Here is a 16996-nt window from a genome sequence, read left to right on the forward strand (position 1 = left end):
GCTGTTGCTCTTTAGGAAGTAAAGAAGGAAAATGTTGCAAGTTTCATCCGAGTAAACATTATTTATCACTTTGGCATTCTTCGTTACATAATAACGGATAATGAAAAGCCATTCGATAATAGGTTGATGAACAAGATTTGTGATCTCTTTGGCTTCAAGGAATGTAACTCTTCGATGTACAATGCTGCTGCCAATGGTCTAGCTAAGGCATTCAACAAAACTCTATGAAACTTGTTAAAGAAAGTCATCTCCAAATCCAAACGAGATTGGAATAAACATACGAAAAAAGCTCTAGCGTATGCCAACACAAGCGACTCCTTATTCACTCGTTTATGGAGTCGAAGTCATCTTGCCACTTGAGCGTCAAATACCTTCATTACGACTGGCTATTCAAGAAGGGATCACTGATGAAGAAAATGCTCGACTTCGATTAGTGGAGTTGGAGGCTCTTGATGAGAAGAGGTTGGAAGCTCAACAGAGTCTTGAATGTTATCAAGCTCGATTGTCTCGTGCCTTCAATAAAAGAGTTCGCCCGAGATCCTTTTAAGTAGGAGATCAAGTCCTTGCCATACGAAGACCCATAATTACTTCCCATAAACCTATAGGGAAGTTCACTTCAAAATAGGATGGGCCATATGTCGTACAAGAAGCTTACTCGAGTGGGGCATACAAGTTGGTTGATGTAGATGGCATGAGAATCGGCCCTATCAATGGCAAGTTTTTGAAGAAGTATTATCCTTGAAGTTACAATGCTCCTTGACGCATGAGCCTAAACTGTATGTTCCTATACTCCTGGCCTGCATGAGTCTTAAACTGTGTACGATCTACAAAAAAAAAGAGTCTGCTAAGCTGAAAACCTCGAAAGAGGCGGTTAGGCAAAAGTTAGGACATAAAAAAATAAAAAATAAATAAAAAAATCACCCGTTCTAAACTACGATATGACTTGATCCTCTTCACCGAGGTACGTAGGCAGTTTAGAGTTTTATTCTGAGTTTAGTCGCATGATTTCAAAAGATACATAATACCCCAATTGTTGTCCGAGTGAAGTATGAAAGGAATGTAAAATCAAGCTGAAACGCCATCCTCCTATTGAACTTTGGATCTCATTTGATTTAAAGGGGGCAAGCCTCCATGGTAAAATGGCGTCTTCATTAAATTGATGATGATATTTGCATCAAAGAATGGGGGTTCGATATGTCTTCATGTTCACATAACCTTCAAGTTTGTTGGTCTTCATATCAGCTCACTACCCTAAAAAAAGAGAAAAGAGGCGTCAAAATGGAACACAAATATAAGAATAAAGATTCCTGGGGTGCAATGTTTCAAATTCAGTGAGACTTGAACCCAAGATATTTGTGAGAATGGAGCTCTTGAATTGTGATTTATAGCAAGAACAACGTCTTGTGATTCTGAGGCTTCCATACCAAAACATAAAAGTTTTGGCGAAGTCGCGCCAATTCGAAACTCTCGGTATATCAAAACCTTATGTTGACTTTGAAATATTATCTAAAACTATCCTTAAGGTATTAAATCCTAAATTTTGGATTTATTTTATATTTTGAAGTCTGTTTTTCAAGAAATCAAACGGTTCATGATTTCAACGTACCTACATCAAGATATAAAAGTTTTGGTGAAGTCGCACAAGTTTGAAATCGTCAGCATGTCGAAATTTTAAGTTGACTTCGAAATATTATTTGAAACTATACTTAAAGTATTAAATCCCACATTTTGGACATGTTTTAGATTTTGAAGTCTAGTTTCCAAGAAATCAAACGGTTCATAATTTAGACATTCCTACACTAAGATACGAATATTTTGATGAGACTGCGGAAATCTAAAATTGCCAGCGTGGTGCAATATAAAGTTGATTTTAAAATGTTGTCTGGGACAATTCTGAAGGTGTTTTTTTAAAGGTTTTCATTGCGAACTTTTAAAGGTGTTCATCTCGATCTTTTAAAGACATTCGAACTTTATAAAGGTGCTCATATTGAACATTTAAAGGTGTTCGTGGCAAACTTTTAAGGGTCCTTACTGCCAACTTTTAAAGATTTCTACCACGAGCTTTTAAGGATCTTTGCCACAAATTTTTAAAAGTCTTCATCGCGAACATTTAAAGGTCTTCACCGTGAACTTTTAAAGAACTTTTGTGTGAACATTTAATGATCTTGACCACGGGCTTTTAAGGATCTTCGCCACAAATTTTTAAACGTCTTCATCGCAAACTTTTAAAGTTCTTCACCACGACCTTTTAAAGATCTTTAGTGTGAACTTTTAAAGATCTTGACCACGAGCTTTTAAGGATCTTCACCACAAATTTTTAAAAGTCTTTATCACGTACTTTTAAAGGTCTTCAATGCAAACTTTTAAAGATCTTCAGTGTAAACTTTTAAAGATCTTGACGATGAGCTTTTAAGAATCTTCGCACGAACCTTTATAGGTCTTTCTCGCAAATTTTAAAGGTATTCGTCACGAACTTTTAAAGGCCTTCGTCTCAAACTTTTAAAGTAATTCGTAGTTTGACGAAGTTACTTCTAAAAAGGAAAAAAGAGACAACATGGTAAAGTAAAAAAAACCATAAGAAAAGAAGAAGAAATTTCCTTCGCGTTAATACCTCTAAGGCATCAGAGTAGACTCAAAGCAATTTGCGAACGCTGAAATTGATGCTAATGCAATGAAGGATGTATGATATTAATAGATGTAAAAAAAGTGGCTGTAAAAAAAACATATACCGATGTGGGATGGATTTTGTAGTCAGATTCCTGGAGGAATTCAACTTGTTAGCAGCGGTGAAATTGCTGAAACCGTATTAAACTTGGATTGCGTCTAGCTATGCTTGTTGCAGTTTTCTTGTCCAATAAAAGAATGAAATCTCATCTTTATAAGACTGTAACGACTCGACCGATCATTTTGAGCTTTGGCCCGTTCTTCGGTGGTTTAAGGCCATGACAGCTTCACTTCAAGTATTATGACTTGTACGCATCGTCGGAATTAAATTCCGGGAAGTTCGGAGTTGATTTGGAAAGAGAATTCTCATTTTGGAAGCTTTAAGTTGAAAGAATCGACTAAGATTGAATTGTTAAGTAAATGACCTCAGAATCGAGATCTGAAGGTTCCAGTAGGTTCGTATGATGATTTCAGACTGGGGCGTATGCCTGGATCGGGTTTTGGATGAACCGAGAGCATTTTGGCGCCTATTGTGGAATTTAACATTTTGGAAGAAATTTAACTAGTTTGGATTGAAGTGTATTTCATTGTTATCGATGTCCGTTTGGGATTCCGAGTCTGGGAGTAGCTCTGTATGGTGATTTTGGAGTTGGGAGCGCGATGGGAAGTAAATTCGGAGGTCCGTAGGTCATTTTGGAGTCATTTGGCTAAAGATAGAAAATTGAAGGTTTTTGATAAGCTTGAACGGAAGTGGACTTTTTGATATCGGGGTCGGAATCCGATTCCGGAAATTTGAGTAGGTCCGTAATGTCGAATTTGAGGTCAATCGGACATGATTTGATAGGTTTAAACATCGAAAGTAGAAGTTTCAAATTCTAAAGTTCATAAAGCTTGGATTGGAGGTCGATTCGTGGTTTTAGCGTCGTTTGATGTGATTTGAGGTCTCGACCAAGTCCGTAGTGTGTTTTGGGATTGGTTGGTATGATTGGTTGGGTCCCTAGGGCCTGGGGTGGATTCCGGGTGGTTAACAGATCGAAAATGGAATTTTTGGAAGGCTAAACTTACTGGCTGCTGTCATAACCGCTCCTGCGAGAATTGGACCGCAGGTGTGAAGCCGCGGAAGCGGCCAGAAGAGCCGCAAATGTGGTTTTGGACTGGAAGTGAAGGGACCGCAGATGCGGTCATTTTTCCGCAGATTTGGGACCGCACTTGCGGTGGAGAAGACACAGAAGTGGAAAATGGGAAGCCTGGGAAGGCCCGTAGATGCGGTAGTTGGGCCGCATCTGCGGAAGCGCAGAAGCGGTCAAGAGACCGTTGGTGTGAAAAGTGCTGGAGGAAGAGAGGTGTTTTAAAAATCGGGATTTGGCCATTTTCTCTCATATTTTCTTGGCTTGGGCGATTTTTGGGAGAGCTTTAAGTGGGATTTTTCATCATCAACGATAAGGTAAGCTAATCCATCCATCCTGAGTTATACATCGATTATGTATGGATTTTAGCACGTAAATTGGTAGACAATAGGGGTTTTGGTAGAAAGACCTAGAAATTTATATTCTTGGAATTTGACCACGATTTTGGGTATAGAATTAAGAGAAAAATTATATATTTGAGTTCGTAAGGCTATGGGTAAGCTTACTCTTCGAAAATTTTGGAAATCCGGGCACGTGGGCCCGATGGCGTTTTCGTCAACTTTTTGATCGGAGTTAGGAATTGTTATAAATTGGATTGTAATGAGTAATTGAGCATATATTAATGGATTTGCATAATTATTGTGTAGTTTTGGAGCATTTATCATAGATTCGAGTCTCGGAAGGGCGCGGAATGCCGGCTATTGATCTTCGAAGCGAGATGAGTCTCCTTTCTAACTTCGTGAGGGGGAAATTGTCCCCATAAGTTAACTAATCAATTATGTGCTCCTATTTGTGGGGGCTATGTACGCACGAGGTGATGAGAGTCCGTGCATAACTACTAATATGTGTAAGTCCGGGTAGTCTAGGACCCAAAAGCATGCTATACTTGGAATATTTGTAACCTTATTGATAGTTGAATTACTTAAAACCTATTAAATTGATAAATTAATTTCTAAAAGGATTACACTTCATCTTCATTGTCCATTCAAAGAGAATTTTACCTTTTTCTTGAGTAATTGCTTTCCTGATAAAAATGTGAACTTAATGTGGAAATATGTGTATTTATGAGTACCTGAGTAGCATGCGTGATTCGCGAGCAGGGTAACTCTATTATTATGTGTGGCCGCATCGCATGTATGATTCGCGAGTGGGGACTGTGTCACATGTACGATTCGCGAGCGGGGTAAATAGATGCATCTATGGTTCGAGCCGTACGACCCTCGGCAGTGCACATTTTATTATTGTTGGTCCACGTCGTTCGACCCTCAGCATTGCTTGCGCATGATAATTGCTACAAACTGTTGGTGATTTTTAGTTGTTTACCAGCCTGGATTTAATACTTGCCTACTAAGAAAATGACGAAGATTTAAAGTTTGTACTTTATAGAAGAATTGTCCTCTCTACTGCTATATGCTATTTGGTAGTAACATTTATGCTTAGTGTCACACCTCCTTTTTACATACCAGCGAGGGTGCAAGAGAGTTTTTCCAATTAAAGGACAATCGAAACGGGATTTATGTGTTTATTTCAGAGTCGCCACTTGGGAGATTTAGGGTGTCCCAAGTCACCAATTTTAATCCCGAATCGAGGAAAAGAATGACTCCATATTACAGTCTACGTACCAGAAATCCAGATAAGGAATTCTGTTAACCCGGGAGAAGGTGTTAGGCATTCCCGAGTTCCGTGGTTCTAGCACGGTCGCTCAACTGTTATATTCGGCTTGATTATCTGATTTTTGTACAAATATGAACTTATGTGCAAATTTTAACTTTTTACCGCTTTCATAATTATTATTATTAAGAATGTGAACATCGCTTAAAACATGTCTTTGGACTGCGTCACATGAAATGCACCCACAATCCGGAACACGTTTTATTTGATGTTTTGGGATTTGGATACGGGTCGCATGAAATGCACACCCAGGCTTAAGAAAGTAAAATATTAAACACGCGCCTAAAGAGACTATCGCGTTATTTTTTTGGGAAGACCGTAAAATTCACTAAGCGGCCCTCCTGAATTCTAAGTATTGTAATATATACATTTCTAGAGGGCCCTGCAGCTTTGTAAATTTTGTTTGTCGAGGCTCATCTCGTTCTATTTTTAAAAGGATATCCTATAGCAACTACGTTTCTTGTCGCGTTTGTCTCTACTAATTGAAAGCAGTAGATAGCCCTAGTTGATTACATGCTTGCAGGCTTATTTATAGCAGGATTCAAAATGCTTTTACAGAATAATAAAAAAACGTGATTACGCCCATGGACAACTAATCGAACATTATGGGCCCAAACCTAGCTCATGCGAGATGGGCCAGACTTGGGCCACTGTTTATCCGATACGGGCCTACTTGGTCTGTTTCGATCTGGGCTCGACCTTCATGAGGTTGAGGCCCTGAACTGGTTCTTTGTTCTGAAAAATGAGTTTATCAATTTATATGCGACAATTTGACAGAAGGGAAAGAACTTAACTAATAGTGGATAGTTTTCATACTTGGCCTACATTAGAGAATATACTACACCATCAAACTAAGTCTAAGATACAACTTATTGCAATGGGAATATTTTCATCTAACAGCATACATATATGAACTAGCATTCACTAACCTACATTGATATACTAAGCATGTAGGCTACTTCTATTGTCCAAACGAAAATGTAACTATTATATACTACATGACATTTAATACAACAGTCCATGTATATATAAAAACAATCTGCAGGTCTTCTCTTTTGCATTCATGCTCAAACTTTCAAATTACATTGGTGGTATTAATCGTGTACCTGGTAAGGAAAGGAAAGGAAGAAGGAGAGTAATCAGTTGAGTAGTATGCAACAAGCAACAGCAACAACGACCAAACAGCAACAACACAGCAGCAAACCAACAACCACAAATGTTCTCCACAATCCACAGACAAACAACAACACTTTCCAGAACAAAAAGAACCCACAGATGGTCGAGCCCCAAACAAACAATCCCAGAAAAAGAGTAATGAACCAGCAGAAAACCCAAGATACCAAATGTAACAGCAACAGAAAACCCAATAACCACAAAGCTCAGCAAATACCCAGTACAGTTCCGACAATCAGGAAGACTAAAACTCAATCCACAGCACACAGAAAACTCAGTGTAGTAACAATCATAGCAGAAAACACACGGCCTTCTCTTAATGGAACAGTAATAACCCTAGTTAGAATAACTGACTTGGCCAGAACAGCTCAACCAACTTAGTTCCTTGTGCAGTTTTGGGCAGTGTTTAGTTAAAGTGTTCTGAAAATTTTCTCTTTGTTTTCTCTTTTTCTGAAGACTAAAAGTCCAGCCCCTTTTAAGTTCTGAAATGGCCTATTTATAAGCCAAACAGCCAGTGCAGTCAAGCTGCCTGGATTCTGCCAATTGCAGACTGCCCATACCTTTTAAATCCCATGCCTAAGCATCTTTTTGATGCCAGCCATTTTGTTCCCCACGCCTGGCTTATTCTTTAATCAAGAGTTATGGGCTCATTTTAGTATTCATTTTAAACCCCATACCCTTGTGTCTTGTTCCCCATTGGTATTAGTTTAATCCCAAATTAGTACCCTACTTGTCAGCTCATTTAAACTAAGCTTTTTTGCTCTTTTCAAACCCCAGACTACCCCTATTAAACCCTAATTATTACTGCCCTAAACCCATCGTAGCATCAGGGCATTTTGAACTTCTGAAAGTTCAATTTCAGAATTGCCCTAGCCCGATTCTTTTAATTGTTTACAATGCAGTTACAAACTAGCATTCACATATAATGTCCAACATTCAATTCATAATACAGGTTTGTTCAGTCATGTGAGGTTGTACGTATTAGCATATCTGAACATTCAGTCGTAGGAAGTTAATCGACGACATTTATCAAGTCGACTATACTAATTACAACAGGTAACAATCAATCGTTCATATAAACAATACGTACATGGACCCAAAGGGCTTCGGACAACTTTGGTCAATCAACTGGGAACCTATATAAGTTATTTATGCGACGACTATCCTAATCGGACATGTTTATCATAGGATACGTTCAAATCACACACAGAAACAATCGACCAAATAAAAGGTCTTTGACAGAGATGGAAGAAATCCGAATGAAAAATAACAAAAATAACAAACAAACACAATGACACATGCTGACAACTTAAATAGCGGTTGAATAAAACAAAAGGAAAAGAAAAACTTACCGAGAAATGTCCAAATAAAATTGATCCAAATCTGACTCAACTCTGACCCTTTGAGGCCGAACAAATTTTAACCAGGGTGTTCTCACATGAGAACACCTTGGTTAAGGTCCATTAGACCTCAAACCCCTGTCAAGACCGGCCGGATTCCCCAGATGCATGTGTTCTAAGGTCTGGATTTTCAGATCTAGTTTTTTAGAAGTCGTGGGTAGATTCGGACCAAACCAAGCTTGGTTTGGTCATGAGGGAGGTCCGGGGAGTGTCTAGTGTGAATCTGGGGTGGTTTGGTATAGGTCCGGGTTCGACTCAAATCTTCAAATGAAGATTCGAGACGAAGGAAGGTGATTCGAGGCTAGGGGGTAACTGATCCATGTTCAGGAGAGTGAGGGGGTCTTAGGGTGCTCAGGAGGTGGTCACCGACGTTCATGCCGCCGGGTTCTGGTGAAAGGGAAACTAGGGCGGCTGCTAGGGTTTGGGGGGTTCAGTGTTTGGTGAAGACGATGAGTGGAGGGGGTTCGAATAGGGGGCGTGGGGTACGATAGAAAGCTTATATACGATCTAGGGGTTTAGATCCTGGCCGTTGGATCAAATGAGATCTATGGCCAGGATCTATTCACTTAGGGAAGACGGTGTCGTTTTGGGTTTGATAGTGGGTGAGACCGGGTGAGGCTGGATCGGGTCAAAGTTTGACGGGTTTAGGGGGAATGGCCTAGGTCCGTTGGATCAAGGGGTTGGACGGCTTAGATTAATCTGCCTGAAACGACGTCGTCAAAGTGAAGTGATCAACCTGATCAGGACCGTTTGTTTGAGTCAGATCAACGGTTCTGATAAGGACGCTGATACGGCGTCGTTTGAATCAGTGTTTGGGCAGGCCTGACTTGGACTGGGTCCCTGTGCCGATTTTGGGCCTATTTTTATTTCATTTCTTGGGCCCAAATCACTCTTTTCTTTGTTCTCTTATTTTAAAACAAAAATGAAATAACAAAATAAATAATAAAATAAATGAAATTAAAACAAACAATCATGTGACACTTCAACACAATTATCACACCAAATTAAAATATTTAAGTAAATTAAAACACAACCTAGAACGAACGATACATATATATATTTTTTTTGAATTTTCGTTCTTTTTAATGACCGAATTATGGTTTTAATTACCCTGACATACATGCTTTGTATTTTGATCGGTAAGATAAAATGCAAAATGGACAGACCCACAAATGACTAACAACACATGTCACGGAAAACTCAAAACATTGTACAGCGAAGTCATTTGTCACTATTTTTATTTTCTTTTGGAGCGATTGTCCGTGAAGCAAAAATCCCGTGCTTACAGCTGCCCCTCTTTGCACGAAGACACGAAGGGTTTTCGCGCAAAGATAAAGCGGGCGATTTTTGCTCGTCCGAGTACTCCGTGTGAAGCATTTTTGAAAAAGATTTGACCGAACCTTTGCTTCAGAGGTTTCCTACATATCCTGGGCTGAACAGGAATCAGGTCAATGTAGTTCGGGAAACTTTGGTAACTGGGACTACCGTGTGACTGTAGTGCTTGCTGTTGTTGTGCGCTGTTGCATGCTGCTGTAGGATGCTACTGCTCACTGATCTCCTTGTTACATTGTTCTTGAAAGGAAAAACAAGAAGCTAAGTTAGAGTATGAGATCTCATCTATCTTCAACTTGTTCTTGTTGCCTTGCTTTCTTGTCGGCTAACGCTTTCCTCTGATGCCCTTATTTTGTGAACTTGAGAGATGATGCTAGTCCTTCGCCTTTTCTGAATGCCAGTTTTCATCACTTTGCTTGATTTGCTGGGAACATGGCTTTCTTCTTTAAATCTTTCAATGGTTTCTTCAGTGGTATGGCTTTCTTCATCAAAATTGTTATATTGGGCATGCTACAACGTTCCCAAACTGCTTCTTCTGAGACGCGTTCCTTCTTCCTTTTGAATCGCGCGCTTGCTTTTGCAGCCTTCTGCTTCTTGGTGCTGGGGATTTTATTGTTTCCTGCTTGGGGGATCTCTGTTGTAACCTTCCATCTTCAGGTGGGGTTACTGATTCCAAAATCTAGAGCTAAAAAGTATTCCCGCATTTTACTGGTGGGCGACCTAGAACTTAAATGTATTCCTGCATTATACTGGTGGGCGACCTAGAACTTAAATGTATTCCCGCATTATACTGGTGGGCGACCTAGAACTTAAATGTATTCCCGCATTATACTGGTGGGCGACCTAGAACTTAAATGTATTCCCGCATTATACTGGTGGGCGACCTAGAACTTAAATGTATTCCCGCATTATACTGGTGGGCGACCTAGAACTTAAATGTATTCCCGCATTATACTGGTGGGCGACCTAGAACTTAAATGTATTCCCGCATTATACTGGTGGGCGACCTAGAACTTAAATGTATTCCCGCATTATACTGGTGGGCGACCTAGAACTTAAATGTATTTGAAATTGTTTCCCCGTTCTTCCGAGAAATTTTTTGACAATCGGCAGAAAATTTTCTGCCCCGGGTTTTGGTGATTTCCCTGGCGTTGCATCTCGCTGCCATCATCAATCCTTTGTTTTCCTGCAGCAGACAAAAGGATTTAATTAGTTTTAATCGTGGTGGTAGAGGGTGCCTTTCCGGCGGATGATTTTTCCTCTCTTCCCCTTTTCTTGCTCTATGTCCCCATAATTGGTTAGTGGACAAAATTGCCTGCTGGGGGTCTCTAGCCTGCCGTGGCTGGTTTTCAATTTGTTCCCTTTTCTGCTTTCTCTTTAAGCACATGCTGTGGGAATCTGCTTTTACTCCCGAAACCATTCCCTTTGGGAGCTTACTTCCTCCAAAACCGCGAGGCACGATTATTGCATTGCCTGGGGCCGGCCTTTAAGACTGTTTGTGTTATCCTGCATTGGATGAATTCCCCTTCGGTCTCTGGTAGTAAGCTTTGAAAAATCCTTTTCAAGACAAATTTTTAGAAGAGAAATAAAAGATAGAAAAGGAGAAAATCTTTTTGAACCAATATTTGGTGGGAGAAGAAACTCAGAAGAACTTATCTGGAGGACATGACTGGTCCCCATGATCATGACGTGCACCATAGATTCCCGACCCAGTCTATTTGTATCAATCGATTTGCCCGATGGTCTGACTTGCTGGGGATGATAAATGAGTGTCCATTTCGTTGCGAATGTGGTCGCTTTTTGTTGATCTGTCCTGTCGCCTCATAGTGCCCTTCGAGGGGTTTTCGCTAATGGGACTATCTCTTTTCTCTCAGCTCCCGGCGCCTTATGGTGCCTATGAATGTTTTCACCAATAAGACTCTCTCATTTTACATTTCTCATCTTACGTAGCCTTGCGGTGCCTGTGAGGGTTTTCACCGATAAGACTCTCTCATTTTATATCTCTCATCTTACATCGCCTTTCGGTGCCTGTGAAGGTTTTCACCGATAAGAATCTCTCATTTTATTTCTTTCGAGGAATCGGGGTGTTGTCGATATGACCCTCTCTTCTGGAGATTCCTTTGACCATCAACTCATTCCCAGTCTTACGATCCTCTTCTTTGCTGGGGATCGGTGTATTATTCTCGGCCTTATTTACCTGACTTGGCATCTCTTGGATATTGATCGGGAGGTCTTTTGGACGTCGATGTTGGTTTTGGTGTGGGGCTAAAGAAAGGCTATCAAAAATGAAAAAATAGTTTTGATGGGTGATCTGCTACAACTTTTGGAATCAAACCTTTGTTGGAACTTAAAACATAACCTCTGCCCCAGTTTTCTTGCTTGGGGAATTTTATTTTTTACACTTATATTGAGCTACGTGCGTTACGCACACTGTGCCTATTATGCACACTATGTACATTATGCATCCTATATTCTATGATGCACATTATGACCGAGCCGTGAGGCGCCTACGTATCCTCTTTGAGGAATCAGGTCAAACGTAGTTCCCACCGGTTTTGTATTTCTTATGATTTTATCTTCCTTTTTCTTTTTCCTTCTTTTCATTTTTCTTTTTATTTTCTTTTCTCTTTTTTTTCCATGTCTTTTCCATTAGTGATTCCAAAAGAGGGGTATGAAAGAATAACTTAAGGCTCAAAGGGGGAAGCAAGGGTTAAAAAGTGTTTGGATAGAAGAAAGAATTGCCTCCGTCATCCCATTATCCAATAAATGCCAAATACAAACAAATAAACCAAAAATTGCCATAATTAAAGAAATTACGCATAATATCTCTTGACTGCATCTGAATTGATAGCCATGTCGACACATCTACCTTCGACATCTGTCAAACACAAAGCACCGTTGGACAATACTCTGGTCACGATATAAGGCCCTTGCCAATTTGGGGCGAATTTGCCTTTTGCCTCGACCTGATGTGGGAGGATCTTCTTCAATACCTGCTGCCCTACTTCAAACTTCCTGGGGCGCACCTTCTTATTATATGTTCTCGCCATTCTCTTTTGGTATAGCTGACCATGGCACACTGCTGCCAATCTTTTCTCATCTATCAAGCTCAACTGTTCCAATCGAGCTTTGACCCATTCATCATCATTAATCCCGGCTTCAGCGACAATCCGGAGGGACGGAATTTCGACCTCTGCTGGTATTACGGCCTCGGTTCCGTACACCAACAAATAAGGAGTTGTGCCTATGGAAGTTCGGACGGTAGTGCGGTAACCCAACAAAGCAAAGGGTAATCTCTCGTGCCATTGTCTTGACCCTTCCACCATCTTTCGCAGTATCTTCTTGATATTCTTATTGGCTGCTTCGACCGCTCCATTCGCCTTGGGACGATATGGGGTGGAATTGCAGTGTGTAATCTTGAATTGTTGGCATACCTCTCTCATCAAGCTGCTATTAAGATTCGCACCATTATCCGTGATGATCACTTTTGGGATCCCAAATCTGCAGATGATATGGGAATGCACAAAATCCACCACTGCCTTTTTAGTTACTGATTTGAAGGTTTTAGCCTCAACCCATTTGGTGAAGTAATCAATGGTCACTAGAATGAATCTATGGCCGTTGGATGCTGCTGGTTCGATAGGTCCAATGACATCCATGCCCCATGCCGCAAATGGCCAGGGTGTTGACATCGTATGTAACTCTGTTGGCGGAGAATGAATCAAATCTCCATGTATCTGGCACTGATGGCATTTCCTCACGAAAGTGATACAGTCGTGTTCCATGGTGAGCCAATAACACCCTGTTCGAAGGATCTTTCTTGCCAATATATATCCGCTCATGTGTGGCCCACAAACTCCAGCATGTACCTCTGCCATAACCGTCGTTGCTTGACTGGCATCTATGCATCTCAACAATCCCAAATCCGGGGTTCTTTTGTACAATACTCCTCCGCTGAGGAAGAAACCATTCGACAAACGCCGAAGGGCTCTTTTTTGGTCTCCAGAGGCATGTTCTGGATATATCCCCATTCTGAGGTATTCCTTGATATCATGAAACCAGGGTTCGCCATCTGCTTCTTCTTCTATGGCATTGCAGTAAGCGTGCTGATCACGGACCTGGATGTGCAGAGGATCAACATACATTTTGTCAGGATGGTGCAGCATTGATGCTAAGGTGGCCAAGGCATCCGCAACCTCATTGTGAACTCTCGGGATGTGTTTGAACTTCACCGATCGAAATTGCTTGCTCAGATCATTCAAGCATTGTCGGTATGGTATGAGTTTTAGATCTCGTGTTTCCCATTCACCCTGAATTTGATGTACCAAGAGGTCCGAGTCTCCCAAGACCAAGACGTCTTGGACATCCATGTCAGCAGCCAAGCGCAGACCCAGAATGCAAGCTTCATACTCGGCCATATTATTGGTGTAATAGAAGCGTAGTTGAGCCGTAACAGGATAATGGCGTCCTGTTTCAAAAATGAGTACTGCTCCTATTCCAACCCCTTTCGCATTTGCAGCTCCGTCGAAGAAAAGCTTCCAACCCGGTTCCTCAGTTAATTCCATCTCATTTGTATGTATTACCTCTTCGTCGGGAAAGTACGTTCTTAAGGGCTCGTACTTTTCATCAATGGGATTCTCTGCCAAATGATCGGCCAGCGCCTGGGCTTCACGGCTGTCCTCGTCACATAGACGATATCAAACTCTGTGAGCAGAATTTGCCATTTTGCTAACCTTCCCGTGGGCATAGGTTTCTGAAAGATATACTTCAATGGGTCCAAACGGGATATGAGATAAGTAGTATATGAAGACAGGTAGTGCTTCAACTTCTGAGCTACCCAAGTTAGGGCGCAACATGTTTTCTCGAGTTGAGTGTACTTGACCTCATGTACTGTGAATTTCTTGCTAAGATAGTAGATGGCCTGCTCCTTCCTTCCTGTGTCATCATGTTGCCCCAATACACAACCAAATGAATTTTCCAAGACCGTCAGGTAAAGAATTAAGGGCTTCCTAGGCTTCGGCGGGACCAATACGGGTGGATTAGACAGATACCCTTTGATTTTGTCGAAGGCCTCCTGACACTTTGCCGTCCAACCTACCGCAGCATCCTTTCTTAGCAACCAAAATATGGGCTCACAAGTTGCTGTGAGTTGGGCGATGAACCTGCTGATGTAATTGAGTCTACCCAGCAAACTCATTACCTCTGTTTTGTTCCTTGGCGGTGGCAAATCTCGGATGGATTCAATTTTGGATGGGTCTAACTCAATCCCCCGTCGACTGACAATGAATCCTAGCAGCTTTCCTGATGGAACCCCAAATGCGCATTTGGCCGGGTTGAGCTTGATATCATACCTTCAGAGTCTTTGGAAAAATCTCCTTAGGTCTGCTACATGGTCCTCCTGATGCCAAGATTTGATGATCACATCATCGACGTACACCTCGATTTCTTTGTGTATCATGTCATGAAACACAGCAGTCATTGCTCGCATGTACGTTGCCCCGGCATTTTTTAATCCGAACGGCATTACCTGATAGCAGTAGGTTCCCCATGGCGTAATAAACGCTGTCTTTTCCGCATCTTTCTCGTCCATTAGGATCTGATGATAACCCGCATAGCAATCTACGAAGGATCCGATCTCGCGCCCCGCGCAATTATCGATCAAGATATGGATGTTGGGCAATGGAAAATTGTCCTTGGGACTTGCTTTGTTGAGGTTGCGGTAGTCGACGCACACCCTGATTTTTCCATCCTTCTTTGGGACTGGTACCACATTGGCCAACCACTCGGGATATCGAGTGACCCGAATGACCTTCGCTTGCAACTACTTAATCACTTCTTCTTTGATCTTTACACTCATCTCTGTTTTAAATTTCCTTAGTTTTTGCTTGACGGGAGGGTATGCCGGGTCAGTGGGCAATTTGTGAACCACTAAATTGGTGCTTAATCCAGGCATATCGTCATATGACCATGCAAAAACATCTTTGAATTCCATGAGGGTTTTGATCAATTCTTCCCTGACATTCAGCTCAATGTGGATGCTAATTTTGGTCTCTTGGACGTTATCAGCGTCTCCTAGATTCACAGCCTCAGTGTCATTTAGGTTAGGCTTGGGTTTCTCTTCAAATTGGCACAGTTCTCGGTTTATCTCTTCGAAGGCTTCACCTTCGTCACATTCAGATTCATCGTCACAAACGATCTCTTGCATCATTGAGTCGGATTCAGATTGATTTATTAGACTAGGTCGAAGATCCGCCGTGCATGCCATTTCATTAGAACCAGTAAAAAGAGAACTGTTCAGAAAGAAAAAGAACAAAACAAAATTAAAATGGGACAAAAGAAAAGAACTTTATTAAACTTGCGGGATAAAAGGGTTCACACTTTTACAAAAACGAAAGTAAAATTTGGATTACACCCTTGAATAATCCGAACAAACAAACAAACAAAACATAAATCAAAGCCTACTACCAAGACTCCCCTCGGACAGGAAGAGGAGTAACTGTCCAATTGTTGGTCTTGGCCTCAGGCCCCACAAACTGTATCTCTGTTCTGCTGGAACCTTCTCCAGCTTCTACCACACTGACATCAGCGAATAGCCTCTCAAAACTCTGATTTAGGTCCTCATTTATACCGATCACTGGTCCTAGAATCTTCGGGACCGGTGACCCCCTGGCACTTGCTTTGACAAAAGACCTTGAGAGACGTGGCACCGGCTTAGGCAGAAACCAGACCCTCTTCTTCATTTTTCGCGCTTGCTTCCTATCTGCTGCGGTTGGTTTGAACCCCAATCCGAAAGTTTCCAGATTTTTAGGAAGGGAGACAGGTTGGACAATCCCTTGAAGCTCGACTCCCAGGCCTTTTCCTGGCACAAAGACGTTACCCAGCATTTCTGAGACCATCATGACTGTTGCGGCAGCTACCCTAGGGTGCGGGATGATTTCTCCTTCAGAAATTTTGTTGGCCGACCCTGTATCGAAAATCTGGTAGACCCAAGGACCTTTGTCATCAGCGGTCTCTATGAAAGGTACAATGGCTCCGCCCATGGTGCACGTTGTATCCTCGCCGTGTAACACGACCTCTTGTCTTTCCCACTCGATCTTCACCATCTGATGTAGGGTGGAGGGCACCGCCTTGGCTGCATGAATCCATGGTCGTCCTAGCAGCAGGTTATAAGATACTGTGGCGTCTAACACCTGGAATTCCATGGTGAACAAGACTGGACCAATGGTCAGTTCAAGTACAACATCCCCCACAGTAGCTGTTCCGTTTCCGTCGAACCCTCGGACACAGATACTGTTCTTGTGGATCCTTCCGTGGTCGATCTTTAGTTGATTCAGGGTAGATAGTGGGCAAATATTGGCACTTGAGCCGTTATCCACCAGTACTCGAGTTACCACCGAGTCTTCACATTTGACAGCTAGGTACAAAGCTTTATTATGCTCCGTACCTTCCATTGGCAGGTCATCATCTGAGAATGTTACCCTGTTCACCTCGAAAATCTTGCTTGCAATGGTTTCCAGGTGGTTTACAGAAATCTCATTGGGTACATGATCTTCGTTCAATATCTTCATCAAAGCTCGTCGATGCTCCTCAGAATGGATCAGTAATGACAGCAACGAGATCTGGGCCGGT

Source organism: Nicotiana tabacum, chromosome 11 (genome assembly GCF_000715075.1).
Source record: "Nicotiana tabacum cultivar K326 chromosome 11, ASM71507v2, whole genome shotgun sequence".
NCBI classification, from domain to species: Eukaryota; Viridiplantae; Streptophyta; class Magnoliopsida; order Solanales; family Solanaceae; genus Nicotiana; species Nicotiana tabacum.